This window comes from Schistocerca americana, unplaced genomic scaffold (assembly GCF_021461395.2).
Source record: "Schistocerca americana isolate TAMUIC-IGC-003095 unplaced genomic scaffold, iqSchAmer2.1 HiC_scaffold_467, whole genome shotgun sequence".
Taxonomy (NCBI): Eukaryota; Metazoa; Arthropoda; class Insecta; order Orthoptera; family Acrididae; genus Schistocerca; species Schistocerca americana.
The window spans coordinates 55001-60000 of NW_025726200.1; the positions used below are offsets into that span (position 1 = coordinate 55001).

Consider the following 5000-nt stretch of genomic DNA (forward strand, 5'->3'; position numbering starts at 1 on the left):
GGGGCTTCCCCGCCCTTCACGGGGCGGCGGCCTCCGCACTCCCGGGGCGTCTCGTCCTCATTGCGAGGTGAGGCGCACCTAGAGCGTACACGTTGGGACCCGAAAGATGGTGAACTATGCCTGGCCAGGACGAAGTCAGGGGAAACCCTGATGGAGGTCCGTAGCGATTCTGACGTGCAAATCGATCGTCGGAGCTGGGTATAGGGGCGAAAGACTAATCGAACCATCTAGTAGCTGGTTCCCTCCGAAGTTTCCCTCAGGATAGCTGGTGCTCGTACGAGTCTCATCCGGTAAAGCGAATGATTAGAGGCCTTGGGGCCGAAACGACCTCAACCTATTCTCAAACTTTAAATGGGTGAGATCTCCGGCTTGCTTGATATGCTGAAGCCGCGAGCAAACGACTCGGATCGGAGTGCCAAGTGGGCCACTTTTGGTAAGCAGAACTGGCGCTGTGGGATGAACCAAACGCCGAGTTAAGGCGCCCGAATCGACGCTCATGGGAAACCATGAAAGGCGTTGGTTGCTTAAGACAGCAGGACGGTGGCCATGGAAGTCGGAATCCGCTAAGGAGTGTGTAACAACTCACCTGCCGAAGCAACTAGCCCTGAAAATGGATGGCGCTGAAGCGTCGTGCCTATACTCGGCCGTCAGTCTGGCAGTCATGGCCGGTCCTTGCGGCCGGCCGCGAAGCCCTGACGAGTAGGAGGGTCGCGGCGGTGGGCGCAGAAGGGTCTGGGCGTGAGCCTGCCTGGAGCCGCCGTCGGTGCAGATCTTGGTGGTAGTAGCAAATACTCCAGCGAGGCCCTGGAGGGCTGACGCGGAGAAGGGTTTCGTGTGAACAGCCGTTGCACACGAGTCAGTCGATCCTAAGCCCTAGGAGAAATCCGATGTTGATGGGGGCCGTCATAGCATGATGCACTTTGTGCTGGCCCCCGTTGGGCGAAAGGGAATCCGGTTCCTATTCCGGAACCCGGCAGCGGAACCGATACAAGTCGGGCCCCTCTTTTAGAGATGCTCGTCGGGGTAACCCAAAAGGACCCGGAGACGCCGTCGGGAGATCGGGGAAGAGTTTTCTTTTCTGCATGAGCGTTCGAGTTCCCTGGAATCCTCTAGCAGGGAGATAGGGTTTGGAACGCGAAGAGCACCGCAGTTGCGGCGGTGTCCCGATCTTCCCCTCGGACCTTGAAAATCCGGGAGAGGGCCACGTGGAGGTGTCGCGCCGGTTCGTACCCATATCCGCAGCAGGTCTCCAAGGTGAAGAGCCTCTAGTCGATAGAATAATGTAGGTAAGGGAAGTCGGCAAATTGGATCCGTAACTTCGGGATAAGGATTGGCTCTGAGGATCGGGGCGTGTCGGGCTTGGTCGGGAAGTGGGTCAGCGCTAACGTGCCGGGCCTGGGCGAGGTGAGTGCCGTAGGGGTGCCGGTAAGTGCGGGCGTTTAGCGCGGGCGTGGTCTGCTCTCGCCGTTGGTTGGCCTCGTGCTGGCCGGCGGTGCAGGATGCGCGCGCCTGCGCGGCGTTCGCGCCCCGGTGCTTCAACCTGCGTGCAGGATCCGAGCTCGGTCCCGTGCCTTGGCCTCCCACGGATCTTCCTTGCTGCGAGGCCGCGTCCGCCTTAGCGTGCTCCTCCGGGGGCGCGCGGGTGCGCGGATTCTCTTCGGCCGCCATTCAACGATCAACTCAGAACTGGCACGGACTGGGGGAATCCGACTGTCTAATTAAAACAAAGCATTGCGATGGCCCTAGCGGGTGTTGACGCAATGTGATTTCTGCCCAGTGCTCTGAATGTCAACGTGAAGAAATTCAAGCAAGCGCGGGTAAACGGCGGGAGTAACTATGACTCTCTTAAGGTGGCCAAGTGGCAGCGGTGTGGCTGCATCCGGACTTGGCTTCTCGAAGTGCGGTCTTGATGTAGTCGTGCTGCTGCTGCGAGGTGCCTTCCTTGGGTTATAGTTACAGGGAGAGTGATGCGCAATACATGGGCCTAGCCCTCTTAGCCTCTCCTCTCCTGCGGTCTTCTCCCCTTCTCGTGGGCCCGCTGATTTCGCAGAGTGGAAGACCGCACCAGGGGCTTGGGGGGGTTACCAGCCCCCCCTCGCACTATCCCTTTTTTAGTTGGGGGCAGTAAGCAGAGAACAAGTGGTGGCCCTTCCGCTGAAGGTGCCACCCCAACTCCCCCAGCACCTAGCCGGCCAACCGGCCGTGCCGAAAATCTTGTAACTTTTGCAGCTATGTATACCTGTAGTGAGTGCCACCGCAGCTTTACAACCAAGAACGGTCTCGGGGTCCATCGCCGCCGCCAACATCTTGCGGCCGCCAACGCGGAGATCGTCACGGAGAGGCATCGCGCGAGGTGGACGGAGGAAGAAGTCCTGTCGCTCGCCAAGGCGGAGGCCGAACTGTTCCTTGAGAGGGACGCCCGGTTCTTCTTCGTCAATCAAGAACTCATCAGGATGTTCCCCGACCGAACGCTCGAGGCAATCAAGTGCCGACGGCGGCAAGCTGCCCACAAGCAGCTTGTCCGCCAATTCATGGAGGCGCTTGAGATCGGTCGGGGGGAAGAGCCGGCGTCCCGCCGGGGAGCAGCGAGCCCGCTGCCTGACGCGGGCGAGGCCGCTGCGCCGCCCGTCGACGCAGCCGAGGACTTCGCGGCCGACACCACCGGGCCGCCGCCGGAGGGGCCGACTGACGCCGCCATCTGGGAGCATCTGGCGGGGCTACCCGCTTCCGCCCAGCGTTTCTCTGCCCTGGATCGTGTCATAGGTCTAGGGCGGGGCACGCCGCCCGATGTCATCCTGGGCATGCTCCCGGATGCCCTTGCGTCGGTCGGGTCCAGAGGGGAGAGATCGATCACCAGGACACAGCGGCCGCGCCAACCATCGAAGCGGCCGCCTGCCGCGCCGCCGACGCAGAAGCGCAAGCGGCGCCGCTGGGAGTACGCGAGAACGCAGGATGCCTTCCGACGGTCGCGTGCACGTTGCGTGCGCGGCCTCTTGGATGGCACCCTGCTCCAGCCGCCACCTGCCATCCCTGGTCTGCTGGACTTCTGGGCGGACCTCTTCACCAAGAAGCCCATCTCCACCGCGGGCTTCATTCGTGACCGCCTCCTCCCGCACTCAGAGCCTGTCGCTCTCGAGTGCATATGGGGGCCGGTCACACATGAGGAGGTCGCCGCCGCGTTGCCGCCCAGGGGATCAGCAGCCGGGCCGGACGGCCTTACCCCAGCGGAGTTGCGGCGCCTGCCGCACGAAGTCCTGGTGAAAGTGATGAATCTCTTCCTTCTGGCCCGCGCCCTTCCGGAACGCCTGCTTCGCGCGCGGACGTCCCTTCTCCCGAAAACGGCTGCACCAACATCCCCCGCTGACTTTCGCCCCATTACGGTCTGCTCGGTGTTGGCGCGGACCTTCCACAAGGTTCTCGCGTCACGCCTGATGCGCGCATGTGCTGTGGACGAACGTCAGCGGGCATTCATCCCTCGGGATGGGATGTTGGAAAATACCTTCATCTTGGACACTGCTCTCACCGACGCAGTTCGCTCCTGCCGCTCTGTCTTTGTGGCATCGATCGACGTATCTAAGGCATTCGATTCGGTTGATCATGCTGCCCTTCGCCCCGTGCTGAAGGCGCATGGCCTGCCGGATTGCTTTGTCGAGTATGTCGAGCGGTGCTACGAGGGCAGCACGACAGTGATAGCGGACGGCGCCGGCGTGGGCGTGTCTGTGCAGCCAGCACGGGGCGTTCGCCAGGGCGATCCCCTCTCCCCCCTCCTGTTCAACTTTGCGGTGGACTACGTTTTAGGCCAACTGCCCTCCCACATCGGAGCTCGGATCCTCGGTCGCAGAGTCAACGCTGCGGCCTTTGCAGATGACGTCTTGCTGTTTGCAGCGACCCCGAGGGGCTTGCAGTCCCTCATCGACGCAGCTACCGCAGCCCTCGCCCACCTGGGGCTGCAGATCAACGCCCGGAAGTGTTTCACCCTCGCCTTAGTCGCGTCAGGGCGCGAAAAGAAGGTGAAGGTGGACAGCAATGTCACCTTCACAGCAGGCAATACCACCATGCCTGCCCTGCGTGTGGGTGAAACCTTCCGGTACCTGGGGCTGCAATTTTCCACGGCGGGTCGCTGTGTCTTCAATCCACGTAGTCACCTGGTGGAGCAGCTTGACGTCATCTCCCGAGCTCCGCTGAAGCCGCAACAGCGCCTCCACGCTCTCACCAACGTACTTCTCCCTGGCCTGTACCACGGGCTGGCCCTCAGCCGCACCCGGGTGGGTGCATTGAAGTCGGCCGACGTCACCATCCGGGCCGCCGTCAGGAGATGGTTCCGCCTTCCGGCGGACACCCCCCTGGGATACTTCCACGCTCCTGTTGCCCAGGGGGGCCTCGGCATTCCATCTTGCCGATGGATGGGTCCGACCCTCCGTCGGTCCCGTCTCCTGGCGCTGAAGAAGATAGGGCCAGCCTGCGACGGTGCAGGCATGGATGAGGTACAGCGTGAGATCGAGGTGCTGGAGCGCCACCTAATGTGGGAGGGCCACCTCCTCAAATCGTCAACGCAGGTTGGGGAAATGTGGGCGGCGCGCCTACACATCGCCATTGACGGTGCGGCACTGTCATCTTCTGCCGCCGTCAGTGGCCAACATCAGTGGGTCGCCGACACCAGTCGCCTGCTATCTGGGCGTGAATACATCGACGCCCTCCGCGCCCGCATCAACGCCTTCCCTACGAAGGCACGGCGCAGTCGCGGGCGGGAGGCGGACACCAGATGCCGCGCGGGGTGCCAGGCCGTGGAGACCGCCAACCACGTACTTCAGGCTTGCTTTAGGACGCACGGGTCCCGGGTCAAGCGCCATGACGCTGTAGTGCGTTATGTCGCCCGTGGACTCGCGCAGAGGGGCTTCAATGTTTCTGTGGAGCCCCACCTCCGAACACCTGAGGGCATCCGCAAGCCTGACGTGGTGGCGGTCAAAGACGGCATCGCCCGCGTGGTCGACGCCCAGATA

General features: G+C 62.5%; 1 pseudogene; it reads left to right on the forward strand.

Annotated features, from left to right (window-relative positions):
- LOC124583669 overlaps positions 1–5000 on the forward strand; it is a 7952-nt pseudogene that overhangs the window by 1034 nt on the left and 1918 nt on the right.